This window comes from Bufo gargarizans, unplaced genomic scaffold, assembly GCF_014858855.1.
Source record: "Bufo gargarizans isolate SCDJY-AF-19 unplaced genomic scaffold, ASM1485885v1 original_scaffold_865_pilon, whole genome shotgun sequence".
Lineage (NCBI taxonomy): Eukaryota > Metazoa > Chordata > Amphibia > Anura > Bufonidae > Bufo > Bufo gargarizans.
The window spans coordinates 294,283-321,974 of record NW_025334733.1 but is presented as its reverse complement, the minus strand read 5'-3'; the positions used below and the strand labels follow the sequence as shown (position 1 = coordinate 321,974).

The following is a 27,692-nucleotide window of genomic DNA, read 5'->3' as shown; positions in this document are numbered from 1 at the left end:
GCTGTCTGTACATGTGGTGGCAGTGTCCAGGGCTATCTCCCAGGACACGGGTGCCACCCATGTCGTTGCCAGCGGCAACAACCACAGTGTGTTGCTACTGTTGGACACTTTTCCTAAGTGGTGTTTTCCCTTTCCTGTGGTGCTGGAAGGGTTATCTCCCTTCCCAGTGTGTGTGTGATGTCACTGGGTGTGTCCGACTGTGGGGTGTGGCTTCTTGGCCTATATAGCCTGGGTGTTTAGCATGGCTCAGTGGGTTGCTTCAGCCATGCTTGCTGGAGCAGCCTCCTGTGACCGCCATCTTCCTTGCCAGTGAGAGCCACCCCTGTGGTCATAAAGTATTGTTGCTATGTTTAAGTCTTGCTGTGTGTTTATGTAGTATGTTACATTCTGTTGGGACCTTTCTATGTTGGTGCAGCTTACGGTTCTGGTTTCCTGTTAGCTCAGGGATCCAGTCAGCAAGGCTGTGGCAGGTTGGTGGAACTTCTCGTTCGCCTGCCATTCCCATAAGGCTGTTTATGTTCCCCTTTTCCCAACAGCTTGGCCATTGAGACTCCTGCTCCTCCGTGAGAAATTTGAGATCTTTGGTTCCAACCACTGTGTCTTTGTGCGACGCAGAAAAGGTGAACGGATGGACTCTACATGCCTGGTTCCCACTGTGAAGCATGGAGGAGGAGGTGTGATGGTGTGGGGGTGCTTTGCTGGTGACACTGTTGAGGATTTATTCAAAACTGAAGGCATACTGAACCAGCATGGCTACCACAGCATCTTGCAGCGGCATGCTATTCTATCCGGGTTGTGTTTAGTTGGACCATCATTTATTTTTCAACAGGACAATGACCCCAAACACACCTCCAGGCTATGTAAGGGCTATTTGACCATGAAGGAGAGTGATGGGGTGCTGCGCCAGGTGACCTGGCCTCCACAGTCACCAGACCTGAACCCAATCGAGATGGTTTGGGGTGAGCTGGACCGCAGAGTGAAGGCAAAAGGGCCAACAACTGCTAAGCATCTCTGGGAACACCTTCAAGACTGTTGGAAGACCATTTCAGGTGACTACCTCTTGAAGCTCATCAAGAGAATGGCAAGAGTGTGCAAAGCAGTAATCAAAGCAAAAGGTGGCTACTTTGAAGAACCTAGAATATGACATCTTTTCAGTTGTTTCTCACTTTTTTGTTATGCATATAATTCCACATGTGTTAATTCATAGTTTCGATGCCTTCAGTGTGAATCTACAATTTTTATAGTTATGAAAATAAAGAAAACTCTTAGAATGAGAAGGTGTGTCCAAACTTTTGGTCTGTACTGTATGTGCTGTCGCAAGTGAAAAAAACACATATATGCAGGTATTTGATCACCTGTGTGTGGGTGATGTACATCTTTACCCTTTATTACACTCGAATAATGAACACATTCTAGACATGGAAAGGTAACGTGTTTACTGGTATAGGGAGTGAAAAATTAGAATTAAAACAAAGTGTCCTTGTTACCAGTAGACACGGTACCTTTCCATGTCTAGGATGTGTTCATTGTTCGAGTGTAATAAAGGGTAAATATGTACATCATGCCCACACAGGTGAACAAATATTTATACATGTTTTTTTCACTTTCTACAGCAGATATGTAATCTACGCTATATCCTTAAATGTCCTTGTGGCTTACTATATGTCGGCAAAACTTCTACCCGTATTAAAGACAGATTTTGTAAGCACAAATCAACGATCAGGAAAGGAAATTTACTTTTACCTATCCCATATAATTTCCATCAAAAGAAACATACCTTTGCGCAACTGCGCTTTTATATTATTGAGATCGTAGCACAACCGCGTCATGGGGGGATCGACACGCGTTATTAATGAAACGTGAGTCTTTTTGGATCCATCAGCTCCAAACTTTGGAACAGCGGAATCTGAATCGCAAATGTGAGCTGAGTAGTTTTCTATAATTTCCTTTATGCAAAGCTCCTTTCTCATTTATAATATTATTATTTTCTGCAGAGAAATTGAAGCTACCTGATGTACATTATACAGAAGAACTCTACTTTGGAAATGGATAGATTTTATAACTTGATTGTGTTTTTTCAATGTTTTTTCTATTTAGCTTTGTTGGGTTGTCATGACTACTTGACGTCAGCACTGTATTATTAGGTGGGCTATTTAAATCATTGTGTTTTGTGATTTATCTGCTGTTTGACAACGGCACTATTCAATGCCAAAACCAGTCACAGATATTGTTATGTGACAATAAAGAAGAATATTTGTAAGACTACAAACAGTGAGTGCCGGTCCTTTATTGCATTGATCTCTGCTTACAGTCAGTGAACGGGAACATGATTTATCGCAAGGATATGCAAAACACCTACCGATGGGGTGTTAACCCCCCGAAGTAGATCATCAGCATGAAGGAGCAGTCATTTTTATAGCTCGAAGTATTCTCCCGGAAGCTTGACCTCTGCACATCGACGGTCTGCATTGCGAAGCTTGTCTAAAAGAAAAATCCTGCAGTGCACATTCTTGGAGGAAACTCTGGATCTGGCACAGACTGCTGTGCTCCTTCAAAAACAATGGACTCTGTACAGCGTGACACTGATGTATAATTTCTCATACACCAGACTGAAAAAGTATTCCAAGCACCTGTCTGCCCACAAAGCTGCCGAGAAGCAGAAGGGTCTTGCCATTTAAGTGGGCTCAGAGCTGAACCTAAAAGCCAAATTTCCCTGTTTACCTGGACTCAAAGGAAAGGACAGAGATCCACTGGCTCTGCTCATACAGATTTAATCCAAGCCTCCACTCACCAAGGCAAGCACAGAGGACCGGATTGTGTGGACAGGTTGGTTCTGCGGGACGTACACAGAGGACAATATATTGGAGGTGTTACCAGAGACATTTACTTGCCTCCCGCCCATCCTCTATAATGGCCCTGAGGCACTCACGGCTATCGTGGGGATATGGTTCCAAAGAAACTTTGACTGTTATTTCGGTAAGCTGGTGATCAGTTCTCAGGACCTTACGTGGCTATCAGCGATGTGGACTGGGTAAACCGTGTCTGGATCAGTGTCGGCCACAGAGCTTGTTTTCTCTGTGCCAGTCGAACCTCACATGGACATTTCTTATGCAATCAAAGAATGATATTCATAAATCAAAGGTTAAGGTTACGTTGGAGGAAGTGGACAATTTATTCCAATGTCTTTACTCGCATTTCTTCAGACACTTTATAATCCACTTATCAGCAACTGAGCTCGTCAAGGTGACAGCATCAGCGCATTGTAAAGGAAAAGTAAAGTTCCTCAGTAAGGACTACCTAATCTGAGTGCTGGGATTCATCACGGAGCTTGCCATCAATAACATTTGCTTGTTTGCTGCTAGAGATGTCCCGAAACTATTCACCGGCGAATAGTTCCCGGCGAACATAGCTTGTTTGCGTTCGCCGCGGCGGGCGAACATATGCGATGTTCGGTCCGCCTCCTATACGTCATCATTGAGCAAACTTTGATCCTGTACCTCACAGTCAGGAGACACATCCCAGCCAATCAGCATACCCTCCCTCCCAGACCCTCCCACCGCCTATCAAAAAGCAAGGACAGCATCCATCTTAGATTAATTCTGAAGCTGCAGTGTCACAAAGTTGTAATCGCAATGCAATTAATACAGGTTATATTAATCACATTGCGATTACAACTTAGAGCTGGGTTCCTAATGGTTATATTGATGGAATATAACGAAGATTGAGAATATAGTGCTATATTCGTTGTCAATTCTAGCAATACAACCATTAGGAACTCAGATCTAAGTTGTAATCGCAATGCGAATAATGCAGGTTATATTAATCGCATTGCAAATTCAACTTAGAGCTAAGTTCCTAATGGTTGTATTGCTAGAATTGACGAATATAACTAATAGAGCACTATATTCTCAATCTTCGTTATATACTAGCAATACAACCATTAGGAACTCAGCAGCTCTAAGTTGAATTCGCAATGCGATTAATATAACCTGCATTAATCGCATTGCGATTACAACTTTCTCAAATCCGACAGTACATTCTAGTATGGAGCCGTTCCCATGGTGATGGGAACGCTCCATGAGCACGGAAGTTGGCAGAAGCTCTAAGTTGAAATCGCAATGCGATTAATTCAAGTTCTATAAATCGCATTGCGATTTCAACTTACCACACTCTGCGTCAACTACGTAATTTTCCATGGGAGTTTTGTCATGGATCCCCCTCCGGCATGCCACAGTCCAGGTGTTAGTCCCCTTGAAACAACTTTTCCATCACTATTTTGGCCAGAAAGAGTCCCTGTGGGTTTTAAAATTCGCCTGCCTATTGAAGTCTATTGCTGTTCGCCTGGTTCTCACGCTCGCAAACATTTGCAGAAATTCGCGTTCGCCATTCGCGAACGGAAAATATTATGTTCGCGACATCACTATTTGCTGCACTATCCTCCAGTTATCAGCCAAACATTTCATGATCAATATGCATTACCATTGTGGTCACCCTGACACTGGTCATCAATCCATTCTTGTTGATGAACCACTTTTTTTTTCAGTTTGTCTTTTAAATCTTGTGGTTTTGCCCATCGGTGTTGTATTTTATGTGTGATAATGTCCCATAAAAAATAACAAATAAAGAATTGGCTAGTGATTTTGTAGCCTAAAGCAGGAGTGGGTACAAAACACATAAGCCAAACAAATATTACATTCACGTGTCATCTCTGTTTTGGATCTACTCCTGTTTTTTTGACATTAGCAATACTGATGGATTACTGACCAAATGCTGACCGAATGAAGGCGGATTCTCAACAGACAGGCAAAATAATCAGTGATGTCAACACAAACTTACCGCGGACACCCTCTCCACTCTGTTAGGGGGGCTCTACTTGTATAAGCGTTCAATAGAACAGATTCTGTAGAAATCTATGTGGAATCAGCTGACAATGGTGTAAAAGGCGTGCGCTTCTTCTTGGCGCTAACATCGACCTGTAAGGCTGAATTCATACTTGAGTTATTTGGTCAGTTTTGGCCCAGTGACTGCCGAAATAAGTGAAGTGTGCAGTGATTCTAAGAGAGACGCCTGTCATCTGCATGTCATATGGACTCACAGTATAATTTCACTATCACAGCAGACTCCCTATGTGTGTTACTGCAAGGCACAGTGTTCTACACCACTATAAAGACTTTCTGCAGCCAGGAAATAGTAGTTTTTTAACGAGATTTGCCGCAAATAAATTCGGAACTAACCAAATTTTTTAAAGAAATTCAGCGAACCGGACGAAATTGAATGTTTTACTGATGGGCAGAAAAAAAGTAATGTGTCATGTTTTACCACCCGGTGAATTACATAAACACAAAACATGCCGGAGTTAATTTTTTTCAAATTTTCCAGTTCCACCCATTAATATTTGTTTTCAGTTTTCAAATCCATTACATTGAATAGTAATCAGTGCCATTAGAAATTACAACTTAGCCTGCAAAAAACAACCCTTTATATTCTATATGCTTATACTGTGCTAAAAAAAAAAAAAAAATCTTCACTAAAGGTTAGCAATCTTAGAGCTTGAATTTGAGGTGTGTGACCAATGAAATCACACAGCACCTGAGATGGCTTTGCTAAAGACAGCCCCCAAGGTGGACTGGTACACAAGGTACAGTTACAAGAAAAAGTCTGTGAACCCTTTGGCATGATATATATTTCTGCACAAATTGGTCATAAAATGTGATCTGATTTTCATCTAAGTCACAACAATAGACAATCACAGTCTGCTTAAATTAATAACACACAATGAATTAAATGTTACCATGTTTTTATTGAACACACCATGTAAATATTCACATTGCAAGTGGAAAAAGTATGTGAACCCTTGGATTTAATAACTGGTTGAACCTCCTTTGGCAGCAATAACTTAAACCAAAGGTTTCCAGTAGTTGCAGATCAGACATGCACAGCGGTCAGGGGTAATTCTTGACCATTCCTCTTTACAGAACTGTTTCAGTTCAGCAAACACCTCCAATCTCATCTCATTGATTGGACTCCAATTGGCTGACACCTCACTCCATTTAGCTCTTGGAGATGTCATTAGTCTAGGGGTTCACATACTTTTTCCACCTGCACTGTGAATGTTTACATGATGTGTTCAATAAAAACATGGTAACATTTCATTCTTTGTGTGTTATTAGTTTAAGCAGACTGTGATTGTCTATTGTTGTGACTTCAGATCACATTTTATGATCAATTTGTGCAGAAATATATATCAATCCAAAGGGTTCACATACTTTTTCTTGCAACTGTATGTAACTAGAACATATGTTAATTGGAAATGTATCACCTACGTGTGTATTAATTAAGACCAGACACAGGCAAATGTTTTTATTTCCACTCTTTTTATATTCTGATTGTAGATTTTTTTATTTATTCTATTTTCTATACATGATTATGGGAAAGACTATCTTGTGACATAATTCAGAGGTATGCTATACAGTAGTCACCTGAACCATAGGAACCTGTATCTCAAGATAACTCTTTGACTTCTATCCCAGAGTGTCATAGGCATACATAATCTTGTGTTATCAGCACTGTAAAGCATTGTTAGATAACTTTATTGAAGCACTATTGGACAAATGAATGGTACTAATATTCGACCACCATATTGTACGGCGATTATTAGACACTATACATATATTACTGTGATAAGTTGAAAAGGTATTGCACAGGGTAACCTTTCAATGTAATGCCAGTCTTGGTAACCCCTCTGTGGGTACTTTTGTTAGGGAGACAGAGAACATTGAGTCTGCTGGACATTCACTTGATTGTCCGCTATCTTACATTTATAATAAGCTACTATTTAAAATGCAGTGCAAATTAGGCAATATCTCTATTTAGCATTTCATAATCACAGTCTGATATAATATCTTAAAATAGTAAATTACACCATGTAAAAGGCGGCAGGATAAAAGGTCATCATGACCTACCTAACAGAATTTATTGAGTAAAATCATATGTAGGCCTCCTCTTTAATTCCTAGTAGTTTTCTTTAAAACCTTATGGACAGGGCTCATTTTCACCTTAAGGACCAGGCCATTTTTTGCAAATCTGACCAGTGTCACTTTATGTGGTGATAACTTTAAAACACTTTGACTTATCCAAGCCATTCTGTGATTGTATTTTCGTCACATATTGTACTTCATGACACTGGTAAAATGGACTAAAAAATAATAATTTTTATTTATAAAAAAATACAAAATTTACCAAACATTTGGAAAAATTTGCACATTTCCAAGTTTCAATTTCTCTACTTCTATAATACATAGTAATACCTCCAAAAATAGTTATTACTTTACATTCCCCATATGTCTACTTCATGTTTGGATCATTATGGGAATGACATTTTATTTTTTGGGGACGTTACAAGTTTAGAAGCAAATCTTGACATTTTTCAGAAATGTTCAAAAACCCACTTTTTAAGGACCAGTTCAGGTCTGAAGTCACTTTGTGAGGCTTAAATAATAGAAACCACCCCAAAACCACCCAATTCTAGAAACTACACCCCTCAAGGTATTCAAAACTGATTTTACAAACTTTGTTAACCCTTTAGGTATTCCACAAGAGTTAATGGCAAAAATGATTTTTGGCCAAATTTTTCATTTTAATTCATTTTTTCCAGTAACAAAGCAAGGGTTAAGAGTCAAACAAAACTCAATATTTATTGCCCTGATTCTGTAGTTTTCCGAAACACCCCATATGTGGTCGTAAACTACTGTACGGACATACGGTAGGGCGTAGAGGGAAAGGAGCACCGTGTGGTTTTTGGAAGGCAGATTTTGCTGGACAGGTTTATTTACACCATGTCCCATTTGAAGCCCCCCCTGATGCACCCCTAGAGTAGAAACTTCATAAAATTGACCCCATTTTGGAAATTACGGGATAAGGTGGCAGTTTTGTTGGGACTATTTTTAGGGTACATATTATTTTTGGTTGCTCTATATTACATTTTTGTGAGGCAAGGTTACCAAAAATAGAAATTCAGAAATTTCATCTCCATTTGCCATAAACTGTTGAGGAACACCTAAAGGGTTAATAAAGTTTGTAAAATCTGTTTTGAATACCTTGAGGGCTGTAGTTTCTTATATGGGGTCACTTATATGGAGTTTCTACTCTAGGGGTGCATCAGGGGTTCTTCACATGGGACATTGTGCCCAAAAAAAAGGCCATCAAAATCTTCCTTCCAGAAACCATACGGCGTTCCTTTCCTTCTGTGCCCTGCCGTTTGGTCATACAGCAGTTTACAACCACATATGGGGTGTTTCTGTAAACTGCAGAATCAAAGTAATAAATATTGAGTTTTGTTTGGCTGTTAACCCTTGCTTTGTTGCTGGAAAAAACTGATTAAAATGGAAAGTTTTGGCACCGTTTTTATAAAGAAATTTTGACCGTGTTCATCTGAGGGATTAGGTAATGGGGTATTTTTATAGATCATTCTTACGGTCGCGGCGGTACCGAATGTGTCTACTTTTTAAAATTTATTTAGGTTTTACACTATATTACATTTTAGTATCTCCATAGTCTAAGAGTCAGTTTTTTTTTAAGTTTTTAGCTGATTATCTTAGGTAGGGGCTCATTTTTTTGTGGGATGAGAGGACGGTTTATTTGGCACTATTTTGGGGGGCATATGACCTTTTGATCGCTTGCTATTACACTTTTTGCACCGTTTTTATTTAAAAATTTTGACCGTGTTCATCTGAGGGGTTAGGTCATGGGGGATTTTTATAGAGCAGATTCTTACGGTCACGGCGATACCTAATATCTCTATTAATATGTTTATTTTAGTTTTACAAAATAATATTTTTGAAAAAAAAATTGGGGGTTTTAGTCTCGTCTGAGAACCACAGTTTTTTTTTTGATTGTCAGTGGCTAAATGGAAATAAAATTGGGGAAGGGGATTCAGTTTTTAGGGAATTTAGAACTTCATGGAAGTCTGGTACTCCATGAAGCAACCGTCAATGCAGAGACCCCGGATGATTGGGGCATGTGTCACACTGAGTGGTGGTGTCCTTCCGTATCCCCCTCCTGTGACACATTTTTTGGGACCGTTCCTTCTTTCCAGTATGGGGGACCAGGGATGATCTGGGCTCCTCCAGTTTCCGAGGTACTCCGGCCTGCTCTTTCCCGGTCAGAAAAGATCAGGGCCTTGAGGACTGCCTCATAGAACTGGAGGAATTTCCCTGTGTTGCCAGTGCTCTGGGACAGCACAAAAGAGTTGTACAAGGCAACCTGTACCAAGTAGACTGCAACTTTTTTGTACCATGCCCGGGATTTGCGCATGGCATTATATGGCTTGAGTACTTGATCAGAGAGATGAACTCCTCCCATATACCGATTGTAGTCGACGATACAATCGGGCTTGAAGACCGTTGCCGCGGTACCTCGCACAGGGACAGGGGTGATGCTGTTACCGAGAATTGTGGACAGTACAAGGACATCCCTCTTGTCCTTATATCTGACCAGCAACAAGTTTCCACTGGTAAGTAGTGATGAGCAAGTGTTTGTGTGTTCAGTCCAAACACATCGCAATATTCGTGCGCTCGGCTGAGCACCCGAGTATAATAGAAGTCAATGGGAGGCGACCAGGGACCCCCTGCTCGGATGAGGGGAGGGTGCCTGGTTCATAGGAAAAGGTCTGAAAGTGATGGAAACACCTCTGAAATCGATCAGGAACAGCAGGGGGCCATGTCTGGATGCATCTTGGACACCAATGTCGCTGCTGGGAACCATGTTGTCCGAGTTGTACGCCACTTTTATAGACTTACAAAAAAATGCCCAAAATCCTGCCCCAACAAAAGAAAATCCTTTTTAGAGGAAAAATTGTTAGGAAACATTCTTTCCTGTAGATCCTATTGTATATACAGTGTAAGTGCTGCCAACTAGAGTTGAGCGGACACCTGGATGTTCGGGTTCGAGAAGTTCGGCCGAACTTCCCGAAAATGTTCGGGTTCGGGATCCAAACCCGATCCGAACTTCGTCCCGAACCCCATTGAAGTCAATGGGGACCCGAACTTTTCGGCACTAAAAAGGCTGTAAAACAGCCCAGGAAAGGGCTAGAGGGCTGCAAAAGGCAGCAACATGTAGGTAAATCCCCTGCAAACAAATTTGGATAGGGAAATGAATTAAAATTAAAATTAAATAAATAAAAATTAACCAAAATCAATTGGACAGAGGTCCCATGGCAGAGAATCTGGCTTCACGTCACCCACCACTGGAACAGTCCATTCTCAGATATTTAGGCCCCGGCACCCAGGCAGAGGAGAGAGGTCCCGTAACAGAGAATCTGTCTTCATGTCAGCAGAGAATCAGTCTGCATGTCATAGCAGAGAATCAGGCTTCACGTCAGCCACCAATGAAACAGTCCATTGTCAGATATTTAGGCCCAGCACCCAGGCAGAGGAGAGAGGTCCCGTAACAGAGGATCTGGCTTCATGTCAGCAGAGAATCAGTCTGCATGTCATAGCAGAAAATCAGGCTTCACGTCAGCCACCACTGCAACAGTCCATTGTCAGATATTTAGGCCCAGCAACCAGGCAGAGGAGAGAGGTCCCGTAACAGAGAATCTGGCTTCATGTCAGCAGAGAATTAGTCTGCATGTCATAGCAGAGAATCAGGCTTCACGTCAGCCACCAATGCAACAGTCCATTGTCAGATATTTAGGCCCAGCACCCAGGCAGAGGAGAGAGGTCCCGTAACAGAGGATCTGGCTTCATGTCAGCAGAGAATCAGTCTGCATGTCATAGCAGAAAATCAGGCTTCACGTCAGCCACCACTGCAACAGTCCATTGTCATAAATTTAGGCCCAGCACCCAGGCAGAGGAGAGAGGTCCCGTAACAGACAATCTGGCTTCATGTCAGCAGAGAATCAGTCTTCATGTCATAGCAGAGAATCAGTCTTCATGTCATAGCAGAGAATCAGGCTTCACGTCACCCACCACTGTAAGAGTCCATTTTCATAAATTTAGGCCCAGCACCCAGGCAGAGGAGAGAGGTCCCGTAACAGACAATCTGGCTTCATGTCAGCAGAGAATTAGTCTGCATGTCATAGCAGAGAATGAGGCTTCACGTCAGCCACCACTGCAACAGTCCATTGTCATAAATTTAGGCACAGCACCCAGGCAGAGGAGAGAGGTCCCGTAACAGAGAATCTGGCTTCATGTCAGCAGAGAATTAGTCTGCATGTCATAGCAGAGAATCAGGCTTCACGTCAGCCACCAATGCAACAGTCCATTGTCAGATATTTAGGCCCAGCACCCAGGCAGAGGAGAGAGGTCCCGTAACAGAGGATCTGGCTTCATGTCAGCAGAGAATCAGTCTGCATGTCATAGCAGAGAATCAGGCTTCACGTCACCCACCACTGTAAGAGTCCATTTTCATAAATTTAGGCCCAGCACCCAGGCAGAGGAGAGGGTCCCGTAACAGTCAATCTGGCTTCATGTCAGCAGAGAATCAGTCTTCATGTCATAGCAGAGAATCAGTCTTCATGTCATAGCAGAGAATCAGGCTTCACGTCACCCACCACTGTAAGAGTCCATTTTCATAAATTTAGGCCAAGCACCCAGGCAGAGGAGAGAGGTCCCGTAACAGACAATCTGGCTTCATGTCAGCAGAGAATTTGTCTGCATGTCATAGCAGAGAATGAGGCTTCACGTCAGCCACCACTGCAACAGTCCATTGGCATATATTTAGGCCCAGCACACAGGCAGAGGAGAGAGGTCCCGTAACAGAGGATCTGGCTTCATGTCAGCAGAGAATCAGTCTGCATGTCATAGCAGAAAATCAGGCTTCACGTCAGCCACCACTGCAACAGTCCATTGTCAGATATTTAGGCCCAGCACACAGGCAGAGGAGAGAGGTCCCGTAACAGAGGATCTGGCTTCATGTCAGCAGAGAATTAGTCTGCATGTCATAGCAGAGAATCAGGCTTCACGTCACCCAACATTGGAACAGTCCATTGGCATATATTTAGGCCCCGGCACCCAGACAGAGGAGAGGTTCATTCAACTTTTGGTAGCCTCGCAATATAATGGTAAAATGAAAATAAAAATAGGATTGAATGAGGAAGTGCCCTGGAGTCCAATAATATATGGTTAAGGGGAGGTAGTTAATGTCTAATCTGGACAAGGGACGGACAGGTCCTGTGGGATCCATGCCTGATTCATTTTTATGAACGTCAGCTTGTCCACATTGGCTGTAGACAGGCGGCTGCGTTTGTCTGTAATGACGCCCCCTGCCGTGCTGAATACACGTTCAGACAAAACGCTGGCCGCCGGGCAGGCCAGCACCTCCAAGGCATAAAAGGCTAGCTCTGGCCACGTGGACAATTTAGAGACCCAGAAGTTGAATGGGGCCGAACCATCAGTCAGTACGTGGAGGAGTGTGCACACGTACTGTTCCACCATGTTAGTGAAATGTTGCCTCCTGCTAACACGTTGCTTATCAGGTGGTGGTGCAGTTAGCTGTGGCGTGTTGACAAAAGTTTTCCACATCTCTGCCATGCTAACCCTGCCCTCAGAGGAGCTGGCCTTGACACAGCTGCCTTGGCGACCTCTTGCTCCTCCTCTGCCTTGGCCTTGGGCTTCCACTTGTTCCCCTGTGACATTTGGGAATGCTGTGACCATGCTTCAGCCTCATCCTCCTCCACCTCCTCCTCATCCTCGTCCTCCTCGTCCCCCAGTAGTGGGCCCTGGCTGGCCACATTTGTACCTGGCCTCTGCTGTTGCCAAAAACCTCCCTCTGAGTCACTTCGAAGAGACTGGCCTGAAAGTGCTAAAAATGTCCCCTCTTCCTCCTCCTCCTCCTCCTGGGCCACCTCCTCTTCCATCATCGCCCTAAGTGTTTTCTCAAGGAGACATAGAAGTGGTATTGTAACGCTGATAACGGCGTCATCGCCACTGGCCATGTTGGTGGAGTACTCGAAACAGCGCAACAGGGCACACAGGTCTCGCATGGAGGCCCAGTCATTGGTGGTGAAGTGGTGCTGTTCTGTAGTGCGACTGACCCGTGCGTGCTGCAGCTGAAACTCCACTATGGCCTGCTGCTGCTCGCACAGTCTGTCCAGCATGTGCAAGGTGGAGTTTCACCTGGTGGGCACGTCGCATATGAGGCGGTGAGCGGGAAGGCCGAAGTTACGCTGTAGCGCAGACAGGCGAGCAGCAGCAGGATGTGAACTCCGGAAGCGCGAACAGACGGCCCGCACTTTATGCAGCAGCTCTGACATGTCGGGGTAGTTGTGAATGAACTTCTGCACCACCAAATTTAGCACATACGCCAAGCAAGGGATGTGCGTCAAATTGGCTAGTCCCAGAGCTGCAACAAGATTTCGCCCATTATCACACAACACCAGGCCGGGCTTGAGGCTCACCGGCAGCAACCACTCGTCGGTCTGTTGTTCTATACCCCGCCACAACTCCTGTGCGGTGTGGGGCCTGTCCCCCAAACATATGAGTTTCAGAATGGCCTGCTGACGTTTACCCCGGGCTGTGCTGAAGTTGGTGGTGAAGGTGTGTGGCTGACTGGATGAGCAGGTGGAAGAAGAGGAGGAGGAAGCCGAGAAGGAGGAGGTGGCAACAGGAGGCAAAGAATGTTACCCTGCGATCCTTGGCGGCGGAAGGACCTGCGCCAAACAGCTCTCCGCCTGGGGCCCAGCTGCCACTACATTTACCCAGTGTGCAGTTAGGGAGATATAGCGTCCCTGGCCGTGCTTACTGGTCCACATATCTGTGGTTTGGTGGACCTTGCTACAGATGGCGTTGCACAGTGCACACTTGATTTTATCGGATACTTGGTTGTGCAGGGAAGGCACGGCTCTCTTGGAGAAGTAGTGGCGGCTGGGAACAACATACTGTGGGACAGCAAGCGACATGAGCTGTTTGAAGCTGTCTGTGTACACCAGCCTAAATTACAGCATTTCATAGGCCAGTAGTTTAGAAATGCTGGCATTCAGGGCCAGGGATCGAGGGTGGCTAGGTGGGAATTTATGCTTTCTCTCAAATGTTTGTGAGATGGTTTCCTTGGTTTTAAGGTGTTTACTCCACTGCAGTTCATGCTTTGCATGCAGGTGCCTGGTCATGCAGGTTGTGCTCAGGTTCAGAACGTTAATGCCTCGCTTCAGGCTCTGATGGCACAGCGTGCAAACCACTTGGGTCTTGTCGTCAGCACATTGTTTGAAGAAGTGCCATGCCAGGGAACTCCTTGAAGCTGCCTTTGGGGTGCTCGGTCCCAGATGGCGGCGGTCAGTAGCAGGCGGAGTCTCTTGGCGGCGGGTGTTCTGCTTTTGCCCACTGCTCCCTCTTTTGCTACGCTGTTGGCTCGGTCTCACCACTGCCTCTTCCTCCGAACTGTGAAAGTCAGTGGCACAACCTTCATTCCATGTGGGGTCTAGGACCTCATCGTCCCCTGCATCGTCTTCCACCCAGTCTTGATTCCTGATCTCCTGTTCAGTCTGCACACTGCAGAAAGACGCAGCAGTTGGCACCTGTGTTTCGTCATCATCAGAGACATGCTGAGGTGGTATTCCCATGTCCTCATCATCAGGAAACATAAGTGGTTGTGCGTCAGTGCAGTCTATGTCTTCCACCGCTGGGGAAGGGCTAGGTGGATGCCCTTGGGAAACCCTGCCAGCAGAGTCTTCAAACAGCATAAGAGACTGCTGCATAACTTGAGGCTCAGACAGTTTCCCTGATATGCATGGGGGTGATGTGACAGACTGATGGGGTTGGTTTTCAGGCGCCATCTGTGCGCTTTCTGCAGAAGACTGGGTGGGAGATAATGTGAACGTGCTGGATCCACTGTCGGCCACCCAATTGACTAATGCCTGTACCTGCTCAGGCCTTACCATCCTTAGAACGGCATTGGGCCCCACCATATATCGCTGTAAATTCTGGCGGCTACTGGGACCTGAGGTAGTTGGTACACTAGGACGTGTGGATGTGGCAGAACGGCCACGTCCTCTCCCAGCACCAGAGGGTCCACTAACACCACCACGACCATGTCCGCATCCCTTACTAGATGTTTTCCTCATTGTTATGGTTCACCACAACAACAAAAATATTATTTGGCCCAATGTATTGTATTCAAATTCAGCTGAATATAAATTTGAGGCCTAATATTTAGGCGCTGGGTGACCGGTATGGATTTAGTGACAGAATTAGACTTGGAAATGCACAGTAGCGTGTGTGTGAAGTTATTCTGAATGACCCTATGTGCACCTTGAATATTATATACCTTTTTAGGGATAGATTTCAAATAGCTCTGATATAGCAGAAACCACTAAATTATGAAATTGCTAAATTGGGAATTGTATTTCAACCCAGAACAAAAAATGTGCTTTGACGGACACTAAATAACTTGCCCAGCCACAACAGTACAGCGGTAACGACAGATTTAGCGGGATATAAATTTGAGGCCTAGTATTTAGGCGCTGGGTGACCGGTATGGATTTAGTGACAGAATTAGACTTGGAAATGCACAGTAGCGTGTGTGTGAAGTTATTCTGAATGACCCTATGTGCACCTTGAATATTATATACCCTTTTAGGGATAGATTTCAAATAGCTCTGATATAGCAGAAACCACTAAATTATGAAATTGGGAATTGTATTTCAACCCAGAACAAAAAATGTGCTTTGACGGACACTAAATAACTTGCCCAGCCACAACAGTACAGCGGTAACGACAGATTTAGCGGGATATAAATTTGAGGCCTAGTATTTAGGCGCTGGGTGACCGGTATGGATTTAGTGACAGAATTAGACTTGGAAATGCACAGTAGCGTGTGTGTGAAGTTATTCTAAATGACCCTATGTGCACCTTGAATATTATATACCTTTTAGGGATAGATTTCAAATAGCTCTGATATAGCAGAAACCACTAAATTATGAAATTGGGAATTGTATTTCAACCCTGAACAAAAAATGTGCTTTGACGGACACTAAATAACTTGCCCAGCCACAACAGTACAACGGTAACGACAGATTTAGCGGGATATAAATTTGAGGCCTAGTATTTAGGCGCTGGGTGACCGGTATGGATTTAGTGACAGAATTAGACTGGGATATGGCCAAAAAATAACCACACTATTGCTGGTTAAATGCACTTGGTGTGACAGCTTGACCAACCACACTACTGAGGGTTAAATGCACTTGGTGACGGGCGCAGCTTGCCCCTGATGTAGTATATGGCCAAAAAATTAACAGACTATTGCTGGTTAAATGCACTTGGTGTGACAGCTTGACCAACCACACTACTGAGGGTTAAATGCACTTGGTGACGGGCGCAGCTTGCCCCTGATGTAGTATATGGCCAAAAAATTAACAGACTATTGCTGGTTAAATGCACTTGGTGTGACAGCTTGACCAACCACACTACTGAGGGTTAAATGCACTTGGTGACGGGCACAGCTTGCTCCTGATGTAGTATATGGCCAAAAAATTAACAGACTATTGCTGGTTAAATGCACTTGGTGTGACAGCTTCACCCTGATGTAGGCTTTAGCCAAAAAACAACCACACCATTGAGGGTTAAATGCACTTGGTGACAGGCTCAGCTTGCCCCTGATGTAGTATATGGCCAAAAAATAAACAGACTATTGCTGGTTAAATGCACTTAGTGTGACAGCTTCACCCTGATGTAGGCTTTAGCCAAAAAACAACCACACCATTGAGGGTTAAATGCACTTGGTCGCAGCTTGTGCTGGCGCACCACAAGACACAAAATGGCCGCCGATCACCCCAGAAAAAAGTGACTGACAAACGGTCTGGGCAGCCTAAAAACAGTGAGCAATTGAATTTCAGCAGCTCAATGATGCACAGCTGCAGATCGATTGATTAATCAAGTCCTTTGGAGGAGTTAATCTGCCTAATCTCGCCGTACTGTCGCAGCCGCAACCTCTCCCTACGCTAATCAGAGCAGAGTGACGGGCGGCGCTATGTGACTCCAGCTTAAATAGAGGCTGGGTCACATGGTGCTCTGGCCAATCACAGCCATGCCAATAGTAGGCATGGCTGTGACGGCCTCTTGGGGCAAGTAGTATGACGCTTGTTGATTGGCTGCTTTGCAGCCTTTCATAAAGCGTCAAGAAAGCGTCACAAAAGCGCCAAGAAAGCGACGAACACCGAACCCGAACCCGGACTTTTACGAAAATGTCCGGGTTCGGGTCCGTGTCACGGACACCCCAAAATTCGGTACGAACCCGAACTATACAGTTCGAGTTCGCTCATCCCTACTGCCAACAATTACAAGGAAAAAGAGATACAGCCTCTATATCACATAAAGGAGGGCCTCATTCACATGGTGCTGCAATTGTTTAGGTAGTGGGACTCCTACACTCATACAGCCTATGCACTAAGTAAAAGGCCTGCCAAAAATGACAAGGAACAGGCACTCCAATGCACCTTTTATTACACATAAAGGAGTGCATCATACACGCTCTTTAAAAATTATTAATAATAGCCTGCTGCTGACCCTCAAAAAACATTAGGAGCAAGGGCCTGCTGGTTACCCTCTAAAACATTACGGGTGAGGGCCTGCTGCTCATCTGACCCTCTTAAACATAATGGTTGAGGGCCTACTGTTGAGCTGACCCTGGAAAACATTGGAGGTGAGGGCCTGAAGGTGAACGAACCCCATAAAACATTGTAGTGAGGGCCTACAGGTGAGCAGACCGTATGAAACATTGGAGGTGAGGGCTTACAGGTGAGCAGACCGTATGAAACATTGTAGTGAGGGCCTTATGGTGAGCAAACCCCATAAAACATTGTAGTGAGGGCCTTATGGTAAGCAAACCCCCAAAAACATTGTAGTGAGGGCCTACAGCTGAGCAGACCGTATGAAACATTGGAGGTGAGGGCCTGAAGGTGAGCAAACCTCATAAAACATTGTAGTGAGGGCCTACAGCTGAGGTGAGCAGACCGTATGAAACGTTGTACTGAGGGCATATATACTGTATGGAACAGGAGGAGGAGGAGTAAACAAGATTCAAACATATACCCTTTTTTGGAGGTGAAAAGGGTGCATCTGAATCTTGTGGATTGAGTACATTGTAAAGCATACATTTAAATTGCGTGTTTTTTCCTCATTAGATCAGCGTTCCTCTGGTGTAGTGGAGTAGTCAGGGGTAATCCAGGCCTTGTTCATTTTTGTCAGCATTGCCAGTGGACAAGCGGATACGCTTATCTGTTATGATGCCACCAGCAGCACTAAATACATGCTCAGACAAAACGCTGGCGTAAGGGCAGGCCCACACCTCCAAGGCGTAGAGCGCAAGTTCGTGCCACGTGTCCAGCTTGGACACCCAGTAGTTGTAAGGCACTGAGGGATCATTTAGGACGCTGACACGGTCTGCTATGGATTCCTTCACCATTTTCCAAAACTTTTCCCTCCTTGTACCACTAGGCCGTGCTTCAGGGTGAGGTTGCTGGCCTGGCGATGTGTCATGAAAGTGTCCCATGCCTTGGAGAGTGTTGCCCTGCCTTTGTTGGAACTGCTGTGTGTTCCCATTGTCTCCCTTCCCCGGTTTCCTAAGGAAGTACAGACTCTGCCGCCAGCGTTGTCAGATGGAAAATTCCGGAGCAATCTCTCAACAAGAACCTTCTGGTATTGCACCATTTTACTCGTCCTCTCCCCCACAGGAATGAGAGATGAGAAGTTTGCGGGGATTGAGAAGGGTGAACAACCAGTAATCCGTGTTATCTAAAATGCGCATAACGCGAGGGTCGCGGGTAAGGCAGCGTAACATGAATTTAGCCATGTGTGCCAGAGTACCAAGATGTCGACATCATGATGACTCTCCATCTCCTCTTCCTCCTACTCCTCCTCTTCGGCCTATCCACATTGAACAGATGGAATTAAAGTTCCATGGGCACTAGCCTCAGTAGCAGAGGCAACAGTCTCCATCTCGTCCTCTTCCTCCTCTTCACGGTCCAATTCGTGCTGAGAAGACGAACTATGGGTGGTCTGGGTATCACCCTGTGAGATGTCTTCCCCAGTTCCTCGTCTGCCACATTCAGAGTGTCGTCCTTAATTGTGAGCAGCGATCATGGGAGTAGAAACAGCAGTGGGATGGTTACGCTGATAATAGCGTTATCGCCACTAACCATCTGTGTGGACTTCCTCACTCTGATCATCCTCCTGTCTTGACCTAACCACAACGTCAGTGATTGACAACTGTGTCTCATCGTTATCCACCTTGTGAACTAATAATTGATGTTTACCACCGTCATCTACTTGAGACTGTGAAGGCTCAAGAGGTTGGGAATCAGGGCACAATATCTCAGGTCCCTCTTCAAGCATGCTGGCCGTGAGGGCCAAATCTAATCGTGGAGCTGAAAAGAGCTCCGGGGAATATCCGAGTGTGAGATCACTCGTTTGGCAGGCCTCTCCATGGTGAGAGAAAGGATGATCTGAGCGAGAAGCTGCAGCCTTTGCCTGAACCATCAGCATAACGCCCACTTCCCCGTCCCTTAGTGCTGGCCTTCTTCATATTTATGGATTTTTTACTGGTTGTGACGCTGTTTTTTTTACTGTCCGTAAAAGACAGTTTTCAGATACAGGGCAGTATATGACACAGAACAGCACAGATTGTGGACAGTATTTTAGCCAAAGATTATTGTAATCTGCAGTACAGACACTGTTTTATGATGTTTATATTTATGACTATTTTATTCCCAATATATGGGCCTAAAGCGCACAGACGGTACAGAAATGCAATGCACTGTGATTAACGTTTAAAAGCGCAGACAAGAAAACTGGGTGCTCATTTAGTGAAATGTGTATATATACTGATTTTCAATTTCTCCAAATATATGGGCCTGAAGCACTCAGACGGTATAGAAATGCAATGTGCTGCGATAAACGGTTTCTGCCGCAGACAACAAAACTGTGTGCAGATTCAGTGAAATTTGTATATATATTGATTTTCACTATATCACAATATATGGCCCTGAAGTACACAGACGGTATTCTAATGCAGATCACTGAGATTAATGGGTTAAACAGCAATAAAAAAAAAGTGCAAATATGCACTTAAAATTGCTGCCAACACACACAGTAGTCCTTAAAAGTACTTTTGGGTCTTTGAAACGTCTCTAGATAGAGTAATTTGAGAACACAATCTCTCTACAATGTCTGTCCCTTCCTAACAGCGGCTCTCCCTGATTCGCAATGAGCCGAACCCGCGTGACCGGGTGCTATATAGCACCCAATGACGTATTCCGGCCAGCCAATCACTGTAATGCCAGTAGAAAACATGGCTAATAGCATTACAGTGATGGGAATACTTACCAGCATGTTTATTGGCTGCTTAGAAGGCGCCAAATGCGCGGGGAGGAGACTCGAGCATAGCGCTCGAGCACATGTGGTACTCGGCCGAGTGCTCGGATCTGCCGAGCATAGCGATGCTCGAGCTGAACCGGTACTTGGCCGAGCATGCTCGCTCATCACTACTGGTAAGGGCACGGGTCTCACTCCTGGAGATAGGTACCTGGAGGGGGTGGGTAGGGAGGTTGCGTTGATTTTTCCGCATGGTTCCACAAGCGGGCGTGGATCTGACGGCGAGGGACTGGAACAAGGGGATACTAGTATTAAATCCACTTACAGGTGGTAACCTTTATCTAGCAGTGGGTGCATAAGGTCCCACACAAGTTTCCCGCTAACACCCAGAGTGGGGGGACATTCTGGGGTTCAATACGGGAATCTTGCTCCTCGTACACACGAAACTTGTAAGTGTACCCTGAGGTACTCTCACAAAGTTTGTACAGCTTCACACCAAATCTCGCCCACTTAGAGGGAACATACTGGTGGAAAATGAGTCTCCTCTTGAAAGCAATGAGAGACTCAATAACCGCAACCTCCCTTCCAGGTACATAGGCCTCCAAAAATTGGGCCCTGAAAGAATAGATGACCGCCTGATTTTGTACAGGCGGTCATAGGCAGGATCACCTCAGGGGGACATTAGCATTGGCATAATGCAGGCATATCCGGATGGCTCAAACCGGGTACATGTCATGGCCGTACTGTAAAGTGGGGTCTGGTAGAGGACGTCCCCACTCCAGTAATGCCTGACACTGGGTTTTTTGACTAGGCCCATGTGCAGCACGAGGCCCCAAAACATCCTCATCTCGGCTGCACTGACTGGAGTCCAGCCACCGGCCCTAGCCAAAAAGAAGCCTGGGTGCTGAGAAATAAACTGTTGAGTGTACAAGTTTGTTTGCTCCACCATCAGATTCACAAAGTGGCCACTGAAAAAAATACTAAAATAGTAATATTCAGTAAAGCCCACTGTGGGAATCTGGATTCCTGCTTAGGCAACAAAATGAATCACAGGAATCACAGGCTCAAAATGCTCTGGGGTGCACCAGACAAGTTCACCGGTAGGGGGCTCAGGTGGACTTATCTGGTGGGCCGGAAAACTAGTATGAGCCCTGAGATGCTCATGCTAGTGTGGGCCACAGGGTCCCTGGCATGGCGGTCCCCTTGCTCTGCCTGGTGGCGTCTTTGCCGCCTTGGGGGCTCATCATCATAGCTAAATGATGAGGAGGACGCGGATGACAAGAGGAAAGTTGGGTCATCCTCATCCTCGCTGGGACTCTCAGATTTGGATGCAAGCAGGGCGTATGCCTCCTCGGCCAAGAACGTCCGGTGGGCCATAGGGTCAGTGAGTGTGTGCATGTGTGTGCGCGTGCGTGGAAAGCTTTATTCAGTGTGCGTGTGTGTGGTGGACGGGTGTTCGCCTACTTTGCCCTACACCTAATATAAAAAAAATAAAAATAAACACGAACTAAAAATAAAAAAAAGTGTAAAAAATTAATAATTCAAACGCTCTGATCAGCGGTACGCATCTGATCAGCGGTGGGGTGGGCGATGCGCTAACAGTAGCCGGCCACAGTCAGCGCAAGCAAAAAAACAAAACAAAACACTTGCGCCCAAAAAAATTTGTGTGGGGGCATGGGGGGGAAGCTTCAGCACCCCTGGGGGGTCTAGGGTCAGACCCCAGACACCCAATCCGGTGCTACAACACAATAAAATAACATTTTTTTCCCCTAACTCTACCTTACTATCCCTGCCTAATTTACCTCTCCCTACCTCACGCAAATACACTGATTTGTGCCTGATGGCACAAAAAAAAAAAAACGTACACTGTAGCCGGAGCTCCTCTCTCTCCCCGCTCCATTGAGGTGTATGAGCGGGGAGAGGAGCTCTGGCAATTCAAATTTGCAGCTGTGCCCACCCACCTGTCCAGCCAGCCAATCAGAAGCAATCCTGAGAGGTAGCGTGACCGCCACCTCTCAGGATCGCAGGATGGTGATTGGTGGTGTACTATAACACCACCGATCACCATCCTATTCCGGGTTATCTGGTCACCAGAGACCCGAATAATCTGGAAATGCAGCAAACCGCAGGTCTGAATTGACCTGTGGTTTGCTGCGATTGCTGACACGGGGAAGGGGGGTCACAGGACCCCCCTTGGCATTGTACCAAGGTGCCTGCTCAATGATTTGAGCATGCATCTTGTTCCGATCACTGCCCACTGCACGGCTGTGATCGGAACTACACAGAGAGTACCTGCGACATGCCAGAACCGCAGGGGTGACACGTGAGGTGCACTGTGGGCAGATGAGGGGAAGTAGTAATAAAGTTCATCAGTTTACTCACGGTTATCAGAAAGCCTCCCTGGGCCGGCAGCATAGTGATGAGGAAGACAGCACGAAACCTTCCGGGGCACACTCTGTGGTAGGGGAGCACCAGCTAAGATGGAGGTTGAGGTGCCCTTGATGACGGCGGTGTTTAGGGTGCTTGTGGCAGCTGGGTCCCTTGGTGGTATTTGTTATGGTGGTACAACCAGTTGTAGTGGTAGTATTGAAGAATGAGGTAGACAGTGGTAGGATACAACTCACAACTTTTACTGTAGCTGGTTTAAGTTGCAGCATAAACATCCAGACAGAATACAGTCTCTGGGTATATAGAGGAATTCTGTTGATCCACGGTTAATAGGTTTTGGCTAGGTCCTGACTCAGACTGTGGCTCAGTATAATTCTTACTGGTAGGTGACTTTGCTTCTGGTCCCTTTTAAATCCAGTGAAGTTTGGTGAGGTAGCCTGTGGCTAGAGAATCCTTCACCTAAACTCCTCAAAGGTCTTTGATGCCTGGGTAGTGGCTATTATCCTTTGGTTTAAGTCTTTTTTCTACTTTGTCCCTTCTTGGACTAGACTTCACTCCTGAGCAGACTCGTGCTTGATCTGCACACTCACTAACTGGCAAAAAACTGAACACAGGTTTTGACCTGAGCTGGGCTAGATATCCCAGGGTGGTGCTATCCCCATCTAGTGGTGGTATGTATAAATCACACTTGACCAGCCTATGAACAGGGATACAACAGATGTAGCAATGCAAAATGACATGCAATACAGCAATGACAATGAAGCAATACATTTGCAGTTCCAGTGGGACGCTGCATACTCCCATGGTAAAACGAGTGTCGACCTCGACACATATTTGACTCTATGTTTTGTCTTCCTGTAAGATATAAGAGAAGGAAAATCATGCATGCATAGGAAATAACACCATAACCCCATTCTTGTACTCCTTGTATCTGAAAGTAAAATGGGTTAGGCACACATATCTCAAGCAACAATGAAATCTGACAAAAGGTGACAACAGGGTTTTGGTGATGTATTGGGAAAACCAGGATAGTCCATAATGATATGAAAAACAATAACAAAAAACAAAAATAACATCTCAGTAGGCTCAAAGGGTATGAGTCAGTTCCCTGGGCACAGAAAAATTTCAAAATAGCATAGAACGGAGGCTCAGGAGCGTGAACGTCTCCGGGTGCAGACTTGAACGTTGCAAAACAGATGTAAGGTAAGTAGTCCCTTAAAAGTCCTTTAAGGAAATAAAACATAATAGACATAGGTCAGTCTCTTTCTTAAACTCTGGAACTCCAGACAATGTAAGGATACACTCAACAATGAAACGGCAGGGCTGGAAGTTGCCTTCTCGGCTGCCTGGTTGTCCTCTTGTAATCCTGTCGGATCTACGGCTGAGACTCTACAGGCCTTATTTCAAGGGAACTTGGTGTTTCCTGATCTGTAGTAGATACTTCTTGAGAATGCTCTTCTAGTTGAAGTGCGGTTGTGTTGTTCTTGGCAGGCACTAAGATATTGAGCCATGGGGTAAAGAACCATTGTAAAGGATCAGAGTCTAATAACGTTTTTCCAAAAGACTGTATTGGTCCTTCTGAATCAGATGATTTTACAGGCTCTGGTTCTACGGATTGAGTTTCCTCTTGAACAGCCTCTTCTTGAAGAGTTTCTTCTTGAGTATCTTCCTTGAGACACAACTTAAGGCGATTTCGATGCACTACACGTGATTTGTCCTCTTGGGTAATCTCATAAGTATCAGTCTCTGGATTGAGAAAAGCGGTAATGGTGTAACTTTCTCTCTCCCAATTATCTAATTTTCTGGTACGATGGTTGTTTTTTAACTACACACGGTCACTAATTTTGAGAGGTTCGGCAGATTGGTTATTATCTTTTTGCTGCTTTTCGTGAGCATGTTCTATGCGATGTTGAACAATTTCTTGTGCATCATTTAAACATCTTTGGTGCTCACTCACCCAATCAATTTTTGGTAGAGGGTTGATTGCATCAGGCACTTCTACGCCCAAAGTATGATCGGCAGGTAGTGTACCTTGTTGGCCAAACATAAGATAGTAAGGTGTATACCCAGTAGAACAGTGAATAGTGTTATTGTAGGTGTACATCAATTGAGGCAGTATAGTAGGCCAATCATTTCTTATAGCAGGTGGTACCGCTCTTAACATCTCAATTAAAGTTTGGTTCATTTTTTCGCAAAGCCCATTCCCTTGGGGACAGTAGGCTGTGGTCCTGATTTTCTGGCAATTGTGAAGTATACACAGTTCTTTGAAGAGTTGCGACCCAAAGGCCGATCCCTAATCTGTAAGGATTCTTTCTGAGCATCCATACGGCAACAAGAAATGTTTCCAGAAGGCATTTGCAGTTGTTTGAGCGGTCAAGTCCGTGACAGGTACGGCTACAACAAATTTAGTATAATTATCAATGATGGTTATAGCGTATGTGTAACCTGAGCGACTTGGCTCCAGCTTCACATGGTCAATTGCAACTATTTCTAGCGGTGTTCGGCTTACAATGGGATGTAGGGGTGCTTTTTGGTCATGTTTTTCATTTCTTCCAACAGCACAGGTGGAACACTCTCGACACTACTTTTCAATGTTTCCTCTGATCCCGATCCAGTAGAATCTTCTACGGATGGTGGCTGTTTTCTGCACGCCAAAGTGTCCTGATTGATCATGGTACATCTCCAGAATTATTCTTGCATCTTGGCGCGGTATTAAGATTTGATACAGACGATCCCAGATAATTGGATCTAAGGTCCTTCTTAATAGTAGGCTCTTCTGCAGAAAGGGGTGTTTTCTGTGTCTCCATAGTTTTGACAATTCTGGATCAGCATTCCTCCTGCAGATTCTTTCTGGTGTCCTTCCGCTGGTGAAGAAATCTTGCAGTTCACCCAACACTCTGCTTTCATTTTGCAGCTTGATCCATCTTTCTTTGTCCACTTGAGATTTTGGATCCACTTGTTGAAGGTTAAGGACCTTTTTCCCTTTGATGGCGATAATTATAATGTCTTGGTGGACAAAATTTTTGTAGAAGGGTGGCATTTCTACCTCTTCCCAAACATCTTCTTGTGTAGTAGGGTCTTCTTGGGTCGGCAGATTGGATAATGCATTCTCATTTTTATTTGCTTTTCCTGTTCTATATTTCACAGTGAAATTGTAGTTAGCAAGGTGTGAGGCCCATCTTTGTTCTAATGCTCCCAACTTGGCCGTGTTAAGATGCGCTAGCGGGTTGTTATCTGTGAAGGCCACGAATGGTGTTGTGGCAAGGTAATCTTTAAATTTTCTGTAACAGCCCACACGAGTGCGAGGAATTCCAATTTGAAGGAACTATAGTTTTGGTAGTTTCTTTCAGTACCTCTAAGAGATCTACTAGCTTAGGAAATGACTCTTTCTTTACCTTCTTGTATTTGCGACAAGACAGCTCCCAGGCCTTTATTACTGGCATCTGTGTAAAGATGAAATGGCTGTTGGTAATCCGGATAGCCTAAGATTGGTGGCTTTGTTAACTTCTTCTTCAGGAGCTGGAAGGCAATTTCTCTTTCGGTGTTCCATTCAACGGGTATTGGAGATTTCTGATAACTTTTAGGATGTCCTCTCAACAGTTCTAATATTGGCTCTGCAATTTGGGCAAAATGAGGAATAAAGTGTCTGTAGAATCCTGCGAAACTGAGAAAACTTCTCACTTCTTTCACCGTAGTAGGAATAGGCCAATTTCGGACTGCGGCTATCTTCTCTGGATCCGGTTTAACACATTCAGAGCTGACAATATGCCCTAAGTATTTGACTTCTGGCTTTAGTAGATAACACTTAGATGGTTTGACTTTGAGTCCATGTTTAATGAGGACTTGAAATACTTCGGCCCGATGTTTCAAGTAAACTTCATAAGATTTGGAGTAGTTGATGACATTGTCTAAGTATAACAGGACAGTTTCAAAAATGTTGTGGCCCAGACAACGCTTCATTAATCTTTGAAAAGTTCCGGGCACATTGCAAAGTCCAAAAGGCATGCAGTTGAACTCAAATAGGCCCATAGGGGTGGTAAATGCAGTCTTCTCATGATCTTCAGGTGCCATTGGTACTTGCCAGTATCCACTGGTTAAATCAAGAGTAGAGAAGTAAGCTGAAGATCCTATAGCTGTCAAGGAATCCTCTATGTGTGGTAAAGGGTAAGCATCCTTGTGAGTGATTTGGTTAATTTTTCTGTAATCCACACAGAATCTGAGGTTACCGTCCTTTTTATGGACAAGGACTAGCGGTGCAGCCCATGGGCTATGGCTGTCTTTGATGATATTGGAGTCCTTCAACTCCTGGATCATTTGCTTTACGGATTGGTACATAGTTGGTGGTATAGGCTGATACCTTTCCCTGATCGGTGGATGTGAACCTGTAGGGATGGAGTACTTAATGATATCTACTTCTCTGTAGTCTGTAGAATGCTTACTGAAGGCACGGTGATGCTCCTTCACAATTTTCAGTACTCCCTCAAATTGGTTTTCTGGCGTTTAAGCATCTCCCACATGAAGTTCTTTCCACCAGGATGTGCTTAAATTTTGGTCCTGTGGGTGCTGTTTCTTTTTGTATAATCAATTTTTATTGTTTCAATTGTTTTAGATAGAAATAAAACAATGACTTATGACAATTGAGATATACAGCATGTGAAATTATAGAACATCATTGCATGACGTAAGACAAAGCTGTATATGTACATAAGCAAAGGAGAATTGCGATGGCACACTCACATTTGGTTTAATAAAAAGTATTTATTATTTTTAGTTAAATATTTGATTTGCGTTATTATATATAATTATATATGTAAAAAAGTATATAAATGCTTTAAAAATAAAGATAAAATAAAAATGAGAATAAAAAATAAAATAAAGCTAGATCTGGTGTTCAAAGTATTTAAAGAGTCTGTTCAATGGGTCCTGGAATATAAGGTCATATAGATCAAATACAGTATGTTGGTTCACTTTTGTGAAATATTGTTATTCTTCAAAAAATGTGCA

The 27,692-nt window shown here is 44.5% G+C and overlaps 1 pseudogene; it reads left to right on the top strand.

Annotated features, from left to right (window-relative positions):
* Nucleotides 1–1,418: 1,418 nt before the first annotated feature.
* Nucleotides 1,419–24,362, top strand: LOC122924154 (annotated as a pseudogene).
* Nucleotides 24,363–27,692: the final 3,330 nt, after the last annotated feature.